This window comes from Chelonia mydas, chromosome 9, assembly GCF_015237465.2.
Source record: "Chelonia mydas isolate rCheMyd1 chromosome 9, rCheMyd1.pri.v2, whole genome shotgun sequence".
Taxonomy (NCBI): domain Eukaryota; kingdom Metazoa; phylum Chordata; order Testudines; family Cheloniidae; genus Chelonia; species Chelonia mydas.
Genome location: NC_057855.1, coordinates 34,768,258 through 34,789,063, shown reverse-complemented (window position 1 = coordinate 34,789,063; position 20,806 = coordinate 34,768,258). Strand labels below are relative to the sequence as shown.

Below are 20,806 nucleotides of genomic sequence, written 5' to 3'. Positions count from 1 at the left end.
GGGAGGGTATTGGCTCCAGGGTGATGAAAAGATCCTGGCTGGCAGGGAGAATGGATTCACCGCTTGCCTGCTGCGCACTCTCCTCCTCCTCATCCTCCTCTTCCTCATCCACAAAATCCTCCTCCCTGTTGCGTGAGACTCCCCCCTTGCAGGTGTCTATGGACAGTGGTGGGGTAGTGGTAGGATCCCCCCCTAGAATGCAGCTGATCATAGAAGCAGCATGTATGGGGATCTGACCCGGAGTGACCATTTGCCTCTTTCATCTTTTGGTAGGCTTGCCTGAGCTCCTTAACTTTCAAACGGCACTGCTGTGTGCCCCTGTTGTAGCCTCTCTCCATCATGCCCTGTGCGATTTTGGCATATATATTAGCATTTCTTCTTTTTGATCGGAGTTCGCCCTGCATAGATTCTTCTCCCCATACAGCAATCAGATCCAGTGTCTCCCATTCGCTCCATGCTGGAGCTCGTTTGCGATTCTGGGGGGACTGCTTGGTCACCTGCGCTGCTGAGCTCGCCACACTGACCAAACAGGAAATGAAATTCAAAAGTTCCTGGGGCTTTTACTGTGTACCTGGCTAGTGCATTGGAGTTGGTTGTGTAGACGCAGTCATTTTAAAATCGACCTTATGCAGCTAAATTCGACCTAACCCCGTAGTGGAGACCAGGGCTAAGAATAATAACTAAGATAGAGAGAAGAAAACCATGGAAAAATGCCTTGCCTTGCAAGAGAAGCTGTTCCAGTGACTGTCATGGGCAGTAAGAAGAAACTGGGGGCAGTTTCAGGGCTGACAGTGCCCCTTAATTCAGCATATAAGCACATGCCACCAGAGGGTGATAGAGCCGGCCTGACAGATACCACTGGGGGAAAAATCTCCAACAATGTGCACATGGCAAGCACACACCTAACGTTGAATAGACATGAGCAATCACTCGAAGAACATCATATTTTCCAACTAGAATTTTTTCCTTTTCTTTTTATCGATTGCTATGCAGGCAGGATAAGACTTTTCCAGAAGCAAACTACCTATTTATCTGTATCTGTCCACACACACACACACACCTATATATGTTGTTTGAGTCACAATTAATGACAAAGGCCCTGAAAATTGAAACACTTCTACTGTATAAAACTTCAGAAAGAATATCCACTAAATGTAATAGTACATACATAGAGCCACAAAAGTGGAGTGCACAGGCTTGTTTTCCTCTGTTTCACAAGTGTCGCAGGAAATACCTTTCAGCGCTGACCCTGAGAGTGAAACCACTGCTTTTGCACTGGGAAGCTCAGGCGTAAACTTATCAAATCAACCTCCTTTGGCCCTTTGGGGGGAAATTATTTTAGAAGACCAAAAACTGGAAAAAAAATATTTGCAACAAGTACATTCTGTTCAGAACTAGAGCATATGAGAAAAGAGAGTGTTAATGGATTTGTGAGAGGCCCAGAAAATATGCTTCATTAAGTTAAGCTTCACACAGAGTTGTTTACATCTATGCTTTTTATTAACTAAAAAGGTGCCTATTTCTTACTAATATATCAGAGGTTTATTGTGGCTGGCCCTCGCAGGTACAAGGGAAGACAGAAGGAATGAGAAGTTTTTCCCCTTTCTTGCTCCACTGTAGAGGGTCCAGCCATAACTTGGCTGAGGATGGGAGGCACAGCTCCATGCTCGTGCTGTCAGCAGTCTTCCATAAGAGGGTGAGGAGGGGCAGAGTGAGGGCATGATCTTGACTCCCCCCGTTCCAAGCTAGCAGAGCCAGCTGGGCATAGAGCAGAGCGCTGCTGCACTGCCTTGTCTACACAAGCTTTTTCTAAAGATCTCCCAGCACTAGGTGAACCAGTGGTAAAAAGATGCTGGCAGGCAGTTTACACCCATGCTCCTCACCACCAGTTAACATTGGTGCTACAGCAGTGGTGAAAGAATTGCACAAAAACTTCAGTGCAGATGCAGCCCTCGGAGTCTCAGGAGGAACTCTGATTTCCTGGGCAACATTAATGCTGACATTTCTAAACTCCTGAGCACTTGACCTCGAACATTGTTTAGTAAAAGGGGGGGAGAAGGGGGTTTGCATGGATTTTTTTTAAAGCAGAAAAAAAAAAAAGAAATTCTATCATATGCAACCAGAAAAACTTGCCCCCATACAATATCAGCAGGGTCTGAACCCAGGACCAGCAGAGCCATAGCACCAACCTCTAACACTTCAGCTGCCGAAACTGGTAGCTATAGTAAGCTGTTGGAACAGCCACAAGGGTGGGCTATGGCATGCACTTGCCAGTGAGTTACACAGCTATTTGGTAGACAGTAATGGAGTGCTAAGACTCAAGGTTCCTGGGTTCTATTCCTGGCTCTAGACGGAGAATGTGTGCAAGTGTTTAGAACAGAGGACTGAGTCTTGGGTGCTGTTTGTTGTTGCTTTGCAATCACATAGTGCTCATTCAGCTGAGAGCATGGAAGTGTTTTGCAAAGGTATCGGAGTCACCTTATTTTACAGCATAGCCAAGTACCTATAATTGGCACATTTTTCTGAAAGGCTGCATGGCTAAATGGACCAGGCCTGAGGCTGCCATATAACAGAGACCGTGAGACAATAGACTTTAAAGCATGACATTTTTATGTACAGAAAAAGGTTTTACTGCCCAGGAATTAAATTCGCATGTTGTGGGGGTTGGGTAGTGTCATTTTAAGAAGGGGTTTTGGGGCCCAACAAAGTGTTTATTAACATCTTTTCCCTTGTTGGATTTGAGATCATTGCTCACTGGTGTGTTGGGTTCTGGATGTTCCTGAGGAGAGAAGTCTGTATTCAAATCCCTGAACCACATTCAACTGTTTAATAATGTACAGCAACACAATCAGGTTAAACCTTTGACTCTCTGGGCCCACTTATTTCAACACATATACACATTAGCAGGGGTAACTGATGGGGGGAAATTCCACATTTGTGGGCGGGGAGGAGGAGACATTTCTCTGTTTAACCTGGCACTTATTTGAAGATGCTGAGGAAAGGGTTGGAATGTTCAAATAAGTCCCGAGGGGATGGATAAGTGAGCAGGGCAGGCTGCCAGTGAGGTGGTCAAAGGTGCAGAATAACTTGTCACATGGCTTTGCAATGTTTCACATGGATTTCACGTGTGTGCATGTGTGTATATGTGCGTGTGTGTAAATGTATAAAAGTCATTTGTCTCATGGCCTTCCAAGGGTAGAAATGGGAGCTTTGTAATTCCATTGGGAAAGGGAATTGCTGAATTTTTCCAATTGGGATACGCAGCACTTGCCCCAAGCCCAAGGCAACGGTGGTAACGTTTTTCAGTATAGGAAAGCCAGGATAGGTCAGCAGTAGAGGTTCTCATGGTTCCCACTGAGCCTTATATACCTGAACTCATGGCAACAAGGCAGTTGGCTTTATAAGTGGGTGGATATGGAAAATAGCCCCCAAAACAGAGATTCACAAACACTTCTTCTAACTACCTTAACAACAACCTCTTACTACTTCTCCATCCCACAGAGCACTTGAATTAATGGCTTTGCTTCCCACCTGTATACTATAGTCACAGTCTATTTGGTTGAAACAGTGATAAAAGCACTAGCTGGACACCATGAATTACTATTGTGCAGAGAGCTGACTCAACACCTCTCTGAATGCCATACTCATCCTGGCAATGTTGTCAGACCATGGAGGGAGAGGCTACTCTGTGCTGCAGGCTCTGAAAGTAGGTTTGTATGAAGATGATTCAGAAGCTGAATAATTTTGATAAGAGCCTGTCTATTCACTCCCATCTGCCCTACTCCCATACCACACTCAGTGTTTCTTCCCGCTGATGAATAACCGCTTTTTCCTCCTACATGCTATCAACACCTGACTGTCGAGTCTCACTCCACAACAGTCAGTTCCTACGACACATTCACGGCACAATTTCGTCTGACACTTCTTTGAAGTGAATTCTGTTAAAGCACATTTTTTCTCTCAGAGACCGCTGGGTTCACAGGTGGGAACAAATAAGCTTTAATGTCTTTTACCACAACTGCTCTCAGATACTCTGTGTCCTCTATTAAATATCTTGGGCCACGTCTTGCAAAAGATTATGCTGCACTTAACAGGGAGTGCAGTGAAATGGCATTTTGGATATGAAGTGGAACCAGAGCCCTGGGAGTAAATCTGTTCAGTGTGGCCCCACCCCAACTCATTCCCTATACACCCCTTGCTGTGGCATGAAAATGATGTGGGATTATCTGGGAGCAGATTACGCTATAGGCAGCTCTCCCTATTCCCTGTCCTAGCAGCAAAAATTCACCAGACTTTTTACCGAACAATATGTTTCTCTCTCATTTGCAAATTTCCATTCTTTCCCCCCTTTTTGGCCTCTACAGGTTCTGGTCTATACCATATGCTGTCAACATACTACGTAACAAGTTTAAAATGGCAGTGGGGGGGAAAAGAGTACAATAGAAAAATAGTACTTAATATTCGTGCAGTGAGCCCCCATCTAACCACCTATACACAAGCTTTGAAGGTTGTCTCCCTCATTTGAAGACATTATTGTAGAGATCAGGATTCCTTGCATGGCAAGAAGGCACTCCATCAAGCTGTAATTGTTTACTGTTGCTCTTGGATCCCATTGGGTCTCAGAGGAGTTCTTCTGCTATGAAATTTTAAATGCAAAAATAAAAATCTAACTGGCAATACATCCAACCCAGGTTACTCTGATTTGAAAGCTTTGAAATATCAAACACAGCAACCGCAGAGAAATGATTAGAGACAGAAAATGGTAGGGGTTGAAAAAGTTCCACATAGGCCACAGGACTGTCTAAAAGCCAAGAAACCCAAGACTGACCTACATTGTCATGCTAAAACAATTAACACACCTGAGTCCAGGTTAGTGTAAACCCTAACCTCAGTATGACTGCAACTTCATACAAATGTTATTTTCTTTTTATCTGATCTTTTACTCCTGCTGATAATTGATGCACGTGCATCATGGAAACAATTCTGAGGAATAGAAATCTAGGAGCAGTTTTCCCCTTTTATTCCATTGTGATACAGGAGGGCCAGGGAGCAGTGGTAGAGTGGTCCTTTTGAGCACCAGGACGTTGGTTAAGGGAGGGAGAGGCACTGGAGCAGTCCCGTCCAGCCCCACAACTGCCCAGTCACCCTGCCCTCTAAAGCATGCCAGTTCTCTGGAGGAGATGGATGTGTGGCAGAAAGGTAAATGCCAAGATAGAGCAGCAGACCCGCGCTCCACTGGATGGTCTGAACCATGGGTGGGAGGGAGCTTGCCCACCACCCAGCCCCATTCACCAGGCCAGAGCTCTTGACCCAGTTGACCCGGGAGGAGGAGGCCGCTGAATAAACAGCCTGGCTAGCCTCCACCCGGTCCTGGACCACGAGGAGCACGTCGTCAGCGTAGGCTGCCAGGACCAGCCGCACCTCCAGCTCATGCAGCACCAACCCTGTCAATCTCTTGCAAAGGAGATGAAGGAAGGGCTCAATGGCCAGAGTGTACAGCTGACCCGACAGCGGGCAGCCTTGATGCACCCCTCGCCCGAAGCTGACAGGTGCGGTAAGGATCCAGTTGAGCCTGACCAAACACTCCACGGAGACATACAGCACCTGGAGAAATCCCACAAACTGGGGCCCAAAGCTGAATGCCCACAGAGTGCCCAGGAGATACCTGTGGTCCATCCGGTCGAACGCCTTCTCCTTATCCAAGGACAGGAGGGTGAATGACAGACCATCCCTACACCCAAGCTCCAAGAGATCTGAGGCCAGATAGAGATTATTGAAGATGGTACGGCCTGGGACAGTGTAGGTCTGGTCAGGATGGACCACGTCCACCAGCACGGACCGCAGCCGCAGCAAGACCATCTTATAGTCCATGCTGAGGAGCGAGACGGGACGCCAATTCCGGAGATCGCGGAGGTCCCCCTTCTTCAGCAGCAAGGCGAGCGCTGCTCACCTGCACGACAGAGGGAGGACCCCGCTCTCCAAATACTCAGCCCAGAATGGGGCAAGATCCAGGCCGAGGACGTCCCAGAACACGTGGTAGAACTCCACAGTCAGCCCATCCATTCCTGGAGATTTATTGGTGGGCATGAGACTCAGGGCTTCCGAGAACTCAGCCAGAGTGAGAGGCAGCTCCAGCCGGTCCCAGTCACCCATGCTGACCGTCGGGAGTCTGTCCCAAAGCACTCCTCAGGCATCAGCATCAGTTGGATCTGGGGAGAAAAGGCCAGCATAGAAGGCCCTGGCCCTCTTGCGCGTCACTACCAGATACATAAGGGGGGGGCGCCGTCCTCTGCCAAGAGGCAGAGGTCGTGCTTTTTTGTCCCCCTCTTCTTCTCCAGGGTGTAGAAGAAGTGGGAGCCACAATCCATGTCCTGCAGTAAATGGATGCAGGATCGAACAAAGGCACCCCGGGCCCGAAGATCGTCAAGGGCCCGGAGCTCCTCCCGCTTCTCCCAGGACGCTCCACAGAGGGGTGGATTCCCGGGGCTGGCAGCCAGACGCCTCTCCAGCTCCAAAACCTCCCGCTCCAACTGCTCCATCACCACATCCCTCTGCCAGCTGGTGCCCCGGGTGTGGCTATGGCAGAAGAGCCGGGCGCACATCTTCCCCACATCCCACCACCACCGCACTGAGGGAAAGGTATGCCTCTGTTCCTGCCAGACCAGCTAGAACTCCCAGAAGGACGCCACAAAGCCCACATCCTCCAGCAGGCTGTTATTGAAATGCCAATAAGCCAGCCACGGCCTCTCCGAAGAAACAGAGGCCGTCACGGCCACCAAATGGTGCTCCAAGAATGGGGCCGCCCAAACGCTGGAGGAGTGGGCCTGCGAAAGACGACATCGAGAAAAGTAAACACAATCCAACCAGGAGTGGCTCAACTGTTGTTCCTCTACCCAGACAAAAGTGAACGTAGAGTCATCATCCGGGTGGTGGTCGTGCCAGATGTACACCAGGGAGTGATGGGCTACGATCTCCCTGAGGATGTCTGCAGCGGCAGAGCTCAGCTCGATCCCCATGCTGTCCTGAGGGTGCAGTTGAAGTCTCCACCCAGGACCAGGCACTTGCGAGGATCCAAAGAACCGAGGAAGGTGGGTAAGCAGTGGGAGGCAATCATCCAGCACTGCTGGGACAACAACTCTGCAGTGTGATACAGGAGGGCCAGGGAGCAGTGGTAGAGGGGAAATGTATAAGCCCTAGGCTAATTAAGGTGTGGTTCCCTGTAGACTAGGGAGGGTTGCTACAGGTTAATTGGAGCACCCGTAGTCAATTAAGCCCTGACAGGAATCTAATAAAAACCCCTGCTTCAGGCAGTCAGGGGAGGAGAAGGAAGGAGAGAGGACTGGAGCTTGGAGGTATGTTGTAAGATTTGAAAGACCAGAGAACCAAAGTAAGGGAGACCCTGCCCCAGCAGGGGAGGGAGACTCCCTCCCCCAGCATCTAAGGACCAAAGGTTCCCCACCCAAGGGGGAAGAGGGTAAGAACCTGCAGGGGCTGAGAGGGGCTGGGGCTCAGAGTGAGGAGCAAACCCAGACCCCTCCCCTGCTTCCTTCCTTCCTCTGCCACCTTCCCGGGCCACTAGTGAGGACCTTGGCGGCCCAAGAGCAGGGGCAAGGGGTGGCGTCTTAGCCCCCCCGCCAAGAAAAATGCATACTAACATAGGCCATCTTGCCACACCATATATATATTTCATTGAATTATAATGGACTATAAATATTCTGCAATCATTATAGCTGCAACAAGCACTGTTGCTGGTACAGGCTCATACTCCACTACTCATGAGAGCTGAGGGAGGATAGTAACAGAGTAACCATTGCAAATCATGCTCCATATTTAAATGAATATTTCTATGTTGTACTAGTAGGGAAAAAAGCAAGGATTACAAAACAGGTCCAATCCCATGGCCTGTGCACTCAGGCAAGGATAACTGTCAATTGTGCATACAGGTAGTTAGCACTTGAAAAGTGTGTGCATGGAAAGCTGAGCGTTCAAAGAAGAAGTGCCCTTTGTGCACTGTTCAGGGAACTGGAGGCCACCTTAGCAGCTGCATAGTGGAGGCAAGACATAGGAGAGTGGGCAAGAAGACGAGACAGGTCAATGGGATGCCAAAGTAATGGTCGAGCTCTGATAGCAGATCCAAGCTCTCCTCTGTGGCAGATATTCATGACACGACCCTTTAAATATTGTCTCCAGATTTATTTGGATGTATGCAGTTTTCCCATGACCATCTCCTGTAATCAGTCTGCAGAGATGGGAATAACAGGCAGTTTCCACTTTCTCACAAGCTGTTGTTTCCTGCTTGGTCAGACAGGCTCATCATGTACTGTAACAATCCACTAAATTCCCACAGTGTGTCACTATGATTAGGTAGCATTATCCCTAGCATGTAAATATTGGCACAATTGTAACAGCTGCAGAATTTACGAAGTACAGTATGTCTGTACACTGGAGAAAGGCAGAAGAATTAGCACCGTCCCCTACCATGAGTGTGCACACACACACACATGCAAGAGGGCCCAAGCCAGCCAAACTCTTTCCATGGGAAGGAGCCCTCCAAAACACGCTCTGCCGGTGTGTTGAAAATAGGTTTTCAGACAACGGGCGCGATAAAGCAAGAACAAATGTTGTAATCTGCACAGCGTGAATGAGGCAAGAACAGTGTTTAAGAGGAACAGGAGTGTTGGCCAGGGTGCTGAATGGAAGAAGTGCGTGAGGTGAGGAAAACACACAGCTATTTGTCTCAAGACTGTGTGATGAAGTGTATTGAAGTATTCCCCAGCAGGACTTCATTATCTTCCATTTTAAAATTTTATACAACAGGCCACTGACTTTCCAAATAATTTTTTTTGTACAAGAGCAATTTAAAAAAAATTTATTTTTACATGTGGGTTATGCTCTATTTCCTCATCCTCCCCGTCACCCCTGTAGGATCCAGGGCAAACACTGCTGTATCAATTACTCTGTAACCCCAATCCTACAATCCTTGCATGGCCAAGACTCAGCAGGGTTTTTCCTGCATAGAAAATGTAGGATTATTATTAATCATGTTTCTAATGGTAGTTACCTAGATCAGGACCCTTTGTGCTAGGCACTGTACAAATCCAGAGAAGGACACACTGTCTCTGCACGGGGATCAACCCCTGAAGAATATGGATAATGCAGTGAAACTGTTTCCAAAACTTTAGAAGTGAATTACCACTAAGCAAGAAGGACCTTCAAGTCTTTTCAGCAACGAGGTCAGTCTGGAATTGTGAGCGCTCTGCTCCTTTGTTTGATCAGAATCTGTCTGGAGTTACATGTCCTTATCCTCTGCCCTAATGCATAGGTCCACTTCGAAACAGCTGACAATTTGTTCAGATTTCACATGGATTACACCCTACAGATAAAACTGCAAAAGAATGTGTCAAAATTGCACAGTGTGTTCTGCAGTTTCTGACCATTCATCTTTTTCATACAAGGCATGTCTGCTCTCCACTGTGTGCTCTACTAATATAGGTTCAGCTTCACTCTCTTCTTCTGTTGACTCCTGACCTCCTCAGTCACTCCTGCTGGTACAGCCACAGGGAAATCACCTTGGAAATCAAGGCTGGGGAACTGGAGCAGCACCAGTACATGCCTGTGAGGTAGTGTGGACACTCTCCCCCACATAAATTCCCAGGCCCTCAGAGATCCCCAACGGAAGATTTAGCACCCCGAATGACCCACACACATTCACTTTCATTAACAAAACAGGAGAAAACTCCTACAGAGCAAGGAATAGGCTTGCATGGCACTTCAGAGCTTCGAATGGAGGCTGAATTACAAGGGCATGCTTTTCAAAGCACATGCTGAAGATGCACTCAGGAAATCTCTTTCTACAACCAGCTGTGTGTGTGTGTACATCGTCCCCGACATTTTTTACATTTGTTCCCCTTAATCTGCTGCTAACCCTTTCCACACTTCCCACATCTTATAATCGCTTTCTTTTTAGAGGAGCTCCTAGGACCCTCCTGATTTTCTGTCTCCCTTCTCCCTCTCCCATCTCTGTGCATCACACTGCAGCATCTCCCTCACACAGATCATCACAGCTTTGCGCCTGCCTCTCCTCATCACTCCAGGACCAGACATGTTAAAAGAGTGCAGGCAGGGAGAAGTTGTTTTCATACTCTGCCTCCTGCCACTCTGTGCTCACAGAAGGGCAAGGGTTCTTCACATGGGGCCTCCTTCCACTCTCCAGGGGGAACAGAGCTATTCCCGAGAGTCTCCACATGGGGCACTGGCTGCCTCCACCATGCTGCGGCTTTTTGGATGTGCTTCCTTATCCACCTGTCGCCACAGCGACTGACCAGCATTGCTGCAGCACACCTGAAGCAGCTGGCTGGTAGCCAACAGAGAAATTACAGTGCCACTGCAACTTTCTCAGTCAGGAGGTCGACATAAGCCACAATGGCCAGACAAGGGAGTCTTTGACTCAAGACCCCACCCAGGTCTGTGGGCTTCCTTGCCTTTTTAAGATGGCTCAGATTTCAGTTCAACGTAAATTATATTACAATCACTGTACACTTTGCAAACAGAAAGCCAAAGTTTGCCCACATTTTCCACTCATTGGTTTTGGAATATTGCAGTAATCTCCTGTTATAAGCATACAGAAATTACTGCAGTTTGCAATCACTGGCTAAATTCACTGCCAATGATGCCGGAGGCGTACCCCAGCACAGGGCTGGTGGTATTTACATTGCTGTCATTCTCAGAGGTCATGTCAGGAAAAGTCTACTTTAAGTTATGGTTGGGTTGCCAGAATTAGCAGATCCTACAGGTACCTTAGGTGAGCCTCTTTGCTGGCTTTCTACTTCTGAAGCTGCTCCAGCCACCAGCCACGTGAAGTTGAGGGCATCTTTCACAACTGTGGCCCTCTCCCCTACACAAAGTTTACATCAGTATGATCCCACAGATCTCAGCAGAAGCTGCCATAACTAAGAGCTGAATATAGCTTGCAAGGGACAAGAAGGTTGACAGGTACCGAATAGGGGTGAAATAGTTATTCAAAAGCACTGGCTGTTTCAGAGTCGTATGGTAAGGGAAGTTCTGCTATTTTTTTTAAAATGTTTAATTTAACATTTGATTTATCAAAGATTGGTTTAAATTGTTTTCACAAGATTTGCAGAAAAATGATTGCTTGCCCATGCCAAAGAATAGACTGTGATTATCAGGTCTTTTCTCCTCTAACTGCCATGAAGCTTTGATCCTTTATCATTAGGAAGCAATGGAAATCTGAACATTACAGAGCTACAAGGTCTATATGTTTTCTGAAACATTGATTCATGTAACAGTTATTTAACCAAATGTTAAATGAAACATTTTTTAAAAATAGCAGAACTTCCCTTACCATATGACTCTGGAACAGCCAGTGCTTTCAGATAGCATGAAGAATCTTTCACCCCTATTTCTACATCCTCACCTAGGGTCCTTGCTGGGAAGTTTTATTTACAGGGCAGCCCTTAATGTGGTGATATTTGCTCCTATCCAGAGGGCCAGCACACATGTCCACTTCAACCTGAAGTGCCTGGGCCTCATGCTGGCCCCCCCCACAGGGGTGAATTTCACACCCTGTGAGAAGCAGCCCCAGGTGTTGAATGGAGAGACAGATTGTGACAGGTATTTCTAATGCTGTTTTGAAAATTCTTTTGTTAAAATCTATACTGTATGTATTTTCCTTGAGTAAATATTTATTTAACTTGCTAAGGTATTATAAATAATCACTATAATTTTCCCTTAAAGAGTCATTTCAATTTAAAACACTTCATAATTTCACCATTTTAGACACACTTGATTGAAGCATGGTGTAAAATTGTCAGTCTAAATGCAAATTTCTCTCTAAAAACTGACGTAAATTTTGCTGTGATTTATATACAGATAAATCGATAGGTATTAGGGGTTACTGGATTCAGATGCTTTTTTGGCATGCTCTAAGTAAAACAAATTGTGCTTTGTTAAAAAAATTAAAATGTGCAAGCATTGGATCTAGAGTGGTGTCTTTTACAGCTTTTTCTAATGTCAAAGAGCTGAGTTATGTAACTCCTCACAGCATTATTATCTGTTCCACAAGCATCAATAGCACATTACAAGAAAATCCTAATGCTTCCACTGAATTGTACACACAGGATCTGTAGCTATGACATAAATTCAGTGGGAAAATCTCATTCAATTGCTGAACTGGAAGGGGTCTACAGTACAATGGCAATAGAAGACTATTTTTCAAAAGATCCTTAATTACAACCAGTCTAAGGTACTATAGTAGTACTGAAATCATATCTGAAGGACATAAGGAATGGGAAAGCAAAGAAGGAACTGCTGCAGGCATCTAATATATATCACCAAACCAGGGAAAAGGTAAGAGCAAAAAACTCGTGGACCAACTCCCAAGGTAAAGTGACAGGATACTCACTGTACTGTTCAGATATGTGACTAATAAAAACATCCAAACAAGCATTAAAGAGGTTCCTAAGATACATACAAGACAATTTTATGATCCAGCAAGTAAAGACTCCAAACTAAAGGAGAAGCCATCACTGATCTGTGTCTTACTAACAGGCAGGAACTAATGGAAAATGTGAGACTAGTAGGCAAGTTATTTATCATGAGATCCTTGAATTCAGCAGGATGGATCACAGAACACAGAAGGAGAAGGACATTGGACTTTAGAACAGCAAAACTGGGGGAGATAAGAAAAGGGCCAGGAAGCTCCATAAGGGTTGTTGCCATTGAAGAAAGCTGAGGCTTGGCCTTCAGAACATGAAGCTCCTCCATGTTCTGTGGAGGTCCCCTGCCTCCAGCCGAACTGCTGAACTCCTGAATTTTTTCCCTTGGTCAGTTTTTCAACAGAAACTGCCCTGAGGAATCCCACTTAAAAAAAGACTACAACTCAAAGAAACGTTCCACTGCAGAGCTGATACAGCCTCAGCCACATTCTCTGAAGGGAGGGGTTCAGGGAGATGATGCATGTCATTCCTTGCTATGATCCATCCCCTAATGCCCCCTACATAACCCACCTCAATTACTCGCAGAGAACAAGCCCTGAAGAAACCCATTGTGTAGTTTGGGGGAAAGGGGATATGGTGCCAGAGAGGCGACTGTCCCATTCCACTATATATGGCAAGGCAGCAAACGTAGACCCATATTTTAATGAGTAGCCCCACTGACATCAGTGTATATGAGGAGGACACAATCTGGCCTATGGTAGATGAAGGGAACCCAATGGGGGGAAAATATTTGGGTTTTAGTAAAGCATTTGCTACGGTTCTTTACAGAACTTCATTGAAAAAATAAGTTTATAATGGCTTGGATATTGAAAGCTGTAATGTGGCTTACATAAGAGCAAAAACTCCCAACAAAGGCTGTGGTAAATGGCACCATATGAAGCTGGAGACATGTCTAGAGATTAGCAATAGGTCCAGTCCATTTTTAACATGTTAATTAACTATATGGAAGAGGCAATGAATACTGCCTTTGTGAAATTTGCAATGGATGCTCAACTAGAGGGTATTGCAAACACCAGTCAGGACAGAGAAGTAATAATTAGCACAGCTGGCCAGCAAATGTTTGTTCCCCTCCTTCTCCCCCTCTCCCCAGACAATTTTCAGGGAAAAATCAAAATCCAGAATTTTTAAGCCAAGAACTGAAAATATTTATTTGGAAATGTTGCCAGGATGCCTTCTGAAGTTGCGGTTCAGGTGCCTCATACTCTCGTGCTCGCCCTGCAGGCCTCTGGCTGGACGGCATTTCCCACGACGTAGTCTCGCCACTCTGCACCATAGGCAGGTCTTCCTGCTGCAGTGCACCATGGAAGATGAAGTCCAGCTGGGAAGCCAAGCCCACAGAGACAGGGCAAAGGAAGCAATTGAACTACAACTGACATGAGGCACCAGAATGGTATATCCAAATCAAAACACTCTGGTTTGGGGGTATTCAGTTTTTTGACCAAGACACAAATAAATCTAAAATCCTGTCGATAAAAATTATTTCAATTTAAAATGTTTGACCAACCCTAATAATTAGATCTTCAAATGGGATTCAGTTGGAGCTAGAATTATGAAAAATCTGGTGCAAAAACAAATTAGATTCAGTTTGGAAAAAAAAACAAACCTAATATAAGTTGGGGGGAAATAATTGGAAACACATTGTATCAATGAGAGGGGGGAGGAGACCGACAGATGACAGGGGGCTGCAAATCTGACATGAGTTAGCAACTGAGTATGACTAGACTTAAGGCCACAGCAATTTGGGTCTGCATAGTAAAAGGCATAAATTCCTGATTCAAGATAGACTCTCTTGTCCTTCTTCCTGCAATGGAGTACAGGATTCTTCCATACTGTACAGTCTAACCACTATATTTTACTTTTCCTTTGTATCAGTCTGTGTGAATGTCAATGAATGTTGCTTTCTTAAATTTGTAAGTAAGTATTCTAAGTATTTGTAAACTGATAAAAAGTAGCAATACATTTGAAGAAAACAGTAAGGTTTCAATGTTGATAACTTTACCAATAAGACCCTAATAAATGTGTTTAAATGTGCTGGAGTTAATGTAACCAGTAGAGGCCAAAATCACCACTAGCATAAGCCAGTGGAACTGTACTGAAGTCAATTGTCACACCCCTTACAGGGGTGGTGGATTTAGTCCTATATATTTTTAGCAATTGTATATTTACTAACACAAATGCTTATTTATAATTTTGCCTGTTTTGGACCAGAGCACCTAGTTGACATTTGAGGGCCTGGGGATGTTCCACTTGAGAATAAAAATGGTTGATAGTTAAGGCTATGAGTCTGTCATGGAGGTCACAGAAATCACAGCTTCCATAACTTTCCCTGACCTCTGTGACTTCTACAACGGCTGGGGCTGGCCCAGGGGCTGCCTGAGCCAGGCAGCCCCTGGGCCAGCAGCAGCAGTTTGGGTGTGTGGGATGGGTCTCGGGGCTAGGGGCAGAGCTTTGGCAGGTGCGGTGGGGCACTTACCCAGGGTGGGGGGCCCGCTGCAGCTCCTAGACAGTGGAGGGGCGGGGGCGTCTCTGGTCCTGCCCCCGCAGCTCCCATTGTGTGCGGTTCCTGGCCAATGGGAGCTGCGGCAGCCGGCACTTGTGGCGAGAGCAGAGGAGTAGCTCCTGCCCTGGCCCCTGCCTCCACTGCCTAGGAGCTGCAGGGACATGGAGCCAGGTAGGGAGCCCTTGCCAGCCCCACCAACCCTCCCTCCCACAGCACCAGCGGGGGTCCCGGGCCACACGCCACCAAAAGTCCACGATTTTTACTAAAAATACCCATGAATAAAACGTAGCCTTATGGATAGTCAGGTATTTCTTTCATGCAATCTTGTTTATTTGCAAGGAATGTATAAAGTCCTGTGTCTCTGACATAAAAGGAATCAAATAGCCGGAAACAGCTTCTGTTGCACACAGCAACAAGAGGAGACTTTTCAGCCTGCACTCTGACCCAGGGTTTCAGCTGCTACTTCAAGCGCTCTGTGTTTCTCTCTGGTCCTTTGTGTTCTCTCTGTTCTGCCATCCCCTCCCCACCCTGTCCCACACAATACAAATAATACTCAGCACAAATCCCTTTTGTCTTAGGTGGGGACATCTGAGATAAACTCACCCTGACAGTCATGTTAACTGAAGGGTGGTTCACACCCACTCTCAGTGACATTTTGGCTCCATCCATAACAGGATTTCACTCCAATCAATATTTGAACACACCATCAAAACAATCAGGTAGGTTGCAGAATGGACAGTGTTGTGGGGAATAATTTCAGTTTTCAAATGCCAAATATTGGCTCAGCTCATCATTTTTGTAATGCACATTCAGCCATCTTCAAAATTTTACCAAGCTTTGCTGGTGAGAATTGTACTACTCAAATCCCAAACTTACTGCTCGAAAGCACTACAACCTTAGTCCCGAGCCTGCCATGAGCTCCAGCCAGGTGGATCCCCGTGCACTTACAAAGCCCTAGTGATTTCTCTGCGGGCTCTGTGGTGCCTAAATTTGCTCTTTTAATAGATCGTACCTGGCTGTGTTCCGATTTCATTACTGGCCACTGCTGTCAAGATGTTCCTGTGGAAAACTGCTCCCTGTGTTTCTTTTCTGATGGCATGAAATCTATAGCCATTAGTGGTTTTTGTGCTTGTCTCAGTTATACTTCATTTTCCTCCTGCTATTCTCTGCTCATAAAGTAGAAACCTGTCAAATACACACATTGGTTACTTAAAAATATATTAATTTAACTATTATTATTTAATGGGCATTCATTTCAGGAGAAGATTCATTATATTTTAATATGTTTCCTTTGGTGCAAAAGTATTTTGATAAATAATTCATATTAGAGCACAAAATTTACAGGACTAATACTATTAGAAACACAAATGAATACAATGAAGTAGTAGAATGTACATACATGGCCACATTTATATTTTCAGATTTACATTATTACAATATTCTTTAAAATCTTTGATTTATGAAAGCTCAAGCCTGTGAGGGGGGTAGATAGAGTAAATTCTTAAGAAATAAACTATCTTTCAACAAAGTTAAACAAGGAAAAGATGGGGAAAGAACATTTTCTCCGTCTAGATGTCTAGTTTATTCAGCTATATAAATATAAACAACAACAAAAGGCATTACTTATTTTTTTAAAAATTATTACCTAAGGTCCTGTTTTTATTTCACTTATCCAGGTAAAACTTCCACTGGAGGCCACTGGGCTAAACTTGCAGGACTGAGCCTCTCTGCTGAAGCTGTGAACAAAGGTGGCACTTATGGTAGTTTTTGTGATGTGAACATTTGCTCACTGAGAATTGTACTGAAACTACCACGCCTCAGCTTACACAGGCTCCTTAACAGTCATCTGGTGATATCAGCTTCTGGTCACAACCTACTTACATTGGATTTGATTCAGCAATATACAGGTGAGAGGCTTTATAACCATTTCCATTAAAGTTCCATTTAGGTCAGGACACTTAAAATTGGAAGGAGGGCTTTTCCATTCCAACACTAGTTGGATCAAATAATATTTCTTTTTTTTTTCTTTTAAACAGAAGTTCTGTGGGATCTTCTACATCCACTGCTGAAAGGCCTGCAGCTCACCCACCCTCCAACCATTTGAGATAGATTGGCCTCAACTTCATCTTAATCCTGTCACCACAATTATGGTTAGAGTTCACTCTAGAACAGTGCAAGCCATTCCATCCTCTGTGGCCAGTACACACCACCTTTGCTGTGTCCCCAGCTCCTGCTGGCCTATGAGGCATGTGACCACATTCACAATTTGAACCCTGATCCTTACTTTACTGTCACTAGACAACCTAGCCAGACCTGGGAATATTTTGCATTGGTTTCAGGCATGCTATGGGCCAGGGCAGGTAGACAGGGTATATTCCAAATACTCTAACCTCTAAGTAGATGGTAAAGGGGGCAGAAGTCTATGTACTTCTATAAAAAATTACCAATTCACCTTTCCAGTGTCTCATTTTGGAGCTTGGTTCAGTGTTTAGGCCAGTCCCTGAAGAAAACACTGAGTATTTATGATCTGTGTAGAAAGCAGCTCCTAGCTTGGAATTTATTTCTGGCAACAGGTTGGGGAGGGAGAAAAAAAAGTTGCATTATTCATTAAAGCAATTTTTATTATGCAGGGATTTCACTCATTATTATTATGTTCAAAGGATTGTTTCTATGAAGACTCACACCTCTGCATACAGCTATGAATTTTTTTAAAGCTGTAATATATGTGGTAGTAAAAACCTAAATATCGCCAGTCAAACCTCCAGAAAATCAAACAGCCAGATATGTTAGTGACAAATTGTCCCTACCATTGTTTGGTTGAACTCCACAGAGAATCTGGGGCCCCTAGTATTGAGTCTAACTTGATTTATTCTTAATATATCACAGCAAAATTCTAGACTTCACTCCATTTTGTAAGTTACATCAATATAAGAAATACAACAGACAGGATACATAAATGGCTATCTTTCTTATATCTTCCAAAAATAGGGAGTTCTACAAAAACATAAGGGGTATTATGAGATATGCAGTGATTACTATAAACCTGAAGAGAAAAGACACAGGATAAATCTAAAGGAGTAATATAAAATATGCTTTTGACTCTCAGGAGTTAATGGATCTTATTTTTGGTGCTACCTTGTTTTTTGTAATTAAATTTTCCGTCTGGATTACACGTAATCCCATAATTCATCTTGTTCTGAGCAGCTAAAATATTTATTTCTTTTTGACCTCCCCCTAGGTGCGTTCAAAGGAAAACAAATGGATTCTACTTGGGGCATGCACATTTTTTGTGCCTGTATCCCAGAAACCTGAAACCAACCCAGCTCTCTTGTGACTGAAGAAAGCTGAGCTGGCTGGGGTAAATCTGTTGTCAATATGCCTGGCTTACATATTGAAATAGTTTCTTTCTGAGCAAGAGAAAGATTTACTGTAGGCACGATATGGACTTTAGATACATAAGCATGGAGCATAGGGGCAGGGGAAGGGGAGAATGAGTGATTCTTTTTTTTAAAAAAAAAAGCAAAGCACTGTATACCTTAGCAGGAAGCTCCTGCCCTATGAATAATCAAGTTCCTGAATCAACAGACTTTACCTACTTAAACTATCATCCGCATCAGAATCCAATTATAGCAAAGCCTACAGAACACAGGTTTGGCACACTTTGATATTTTGGTATTAATCTAATTTAGCACTGGTTTCAATTAAAATGAAGCACGTGTTATCAAGAGATAAATTTTGTTTGTTGGCATTTTAATCACATTTTTTCCCTATTGTCTCTGATCTAGCTTTCTGGGTACTTTTGCCACGCACACTGCTGCAGATTTAGAGATTTTCTCCATTTTACTATGAGAAATCAAAACCGGCTTCCCTGAAGAAAATGGGTGAACACAATACATTTAAAAACTGGGCTGGAGTTTCTGTAGCAACGATTCCACAGTGATGCAACTCAAATTGACATCAAATAACAAAAGTATCAGGTCATTCTGACAGCTGGAATACTTACTGTAAAAAGAATGCATGCATATATCTGGAATAAAAAGTGACTATCCTAAGTAAAATAAGCATTTTCTTTAGTATTAAATGTACGTCACTCATATATCAGTCTATTTTTGGTGTCTTTTCTCCCATCAATGTGCATGTAACAGCCATTGAAATTGGTTGAAGTTATACAAAGAATAGACCTCTTATTTAGTTTTTATATGTACTGCGGAATTATCTCATTTTTCCATTTTAATAACATACAGAAGAGATGTGGAAATAATTTTCTCCTTCTTCCTGCTGAATTTGGCTGAAACCCTGCAGCTTTCCTTCTTACATTCATTGAGGAAAATGTCATCTGCACAATCCTAAATACTTACAGGTATTTACAAGCCTTTGCTGAAAAACCATTGCCAGTTAGTAATGTGCATCTTACATCTAAAAGACCCAAGTCTCTAAGAAGTGGAAAAAATTGCTTCAATGTGCATTCCTAAAATGCAAATATAACTGCATATGCTGATAATTTTGAAGGTTTGATGGATTAATGGAAGATCATAAATTTATTGTAGTGATTAGAATCATACTGCTGAAAAGAGATAACAGGAGTGTTTGGAAATATTAAAAAGCAAGCTGCCAAATATTAGAAAGCAGTTTGCAATGATCCACAGCTGCATTATATTACAAACCTCACACACTCCATGCAGGTCCCAGAAGTGACAGGATTTGAACTCAGAGTTTATAATTCCAAAGTCAGCCCATTTCTTGGTAAGGCAAAGTAGTAATAATATCGCTAGGGAAATTTTATATATTGGGGAATGGCATGAATATGTTCAGGGTGAAAATGGAAAGTTAGTATTTCCTCAAATCATATGAAGTTTGAACTCTGATACATAGGTGGAATTGCACTTGGAGATTCAAATTCTTGATCCTGCTATACATGAGACCACAAAACACACATGCACAGGCTGATCACTCCTCCAAACTTACCACTCACAGAAACATTTCACTTTTAGTTAGAGACAGCCTGTGGGACCCACAACAAAGCCTGATATGGGAGATCTAGAAAAATGCAAAGGAAGATAAATAAATAATGTAAATTGAGCTTTATTTTTGAGAGAGTTTCCAGCCCTTTCCTTTTCAAAATAGTCTTGAAAACATAAAGGAGTGGAAACTAAATGCTAGGGTTAAGGAGAAAAAGCAACTGGAATTCACTTTTCCAGAGACTGGGCTAGATCTAAATGTCTCTGTGACAGTCTCTACCACTATGTTCACGCACTTTAGAGGATTATGTTAAAACTTGTACGAATATACCTGGTGAGGTATCATTTGAAAACTCATGATTTGATGATCATTATTGTCTTGGTAGAATATGTGAGGCAACATTGTATGTCGAGTTATAAGATTCCACTGTGTGATATTGCTGAGCCATATTCCAATATGTTCTGGAGGGCAGTCACAAACCATTCCCCAGAGGCAAAAGGTTAGCCAGTGCCTCAGCCAGGTGTCAACAAGATCAAATGGACCACCACCTGATTAAGTGGCCACTCTTCAGCAGGAGAGAGGGCGTGGGCAAAGAATCTACATTTTGACAAAGCAGCAGCTTGAGGTTCCTGGCCACATAGACTTTCTGTCTCATGAACCTCAGCTTGAGATGATTCTTGCACTAGAGAAATGACTATAAGAGAAGAGAGCAAATGCCCCACATCCTCTCTCCCTTTCTATCTGGCAATGGCATCAACAACACCTGAAGAAAGGAGCAGCACTGGACTAGGGAGAGATCCTAATTGAAAGATTTAGGCCACTAGTACACTAG

General features: G+C 44.2%; 1 long non-coding RNA gene across 1 annotated transcript; it reads left to right on the top strand.

The window, feature by feature from the left end:
• Nucleotides 1-7,149: 7,149 nt before the first annotated feature.
• Nucleotides 7,150-17,671, top strand: LOC122461702. Its single transcript, XR_006283810.1, has 4 exons — nucleotides 7,150-7,352; nucleotides 15,594-15,734; nucleotides 16,692-16,922; nucleotides 17,052-17,671. It is a non-coding gene; the product is annotated as an uncharacterized LOC122461702 (long non-coding RNA).
• Nucleotides 17,672-20,806: the final 3,135 nt, after the last annotated feature.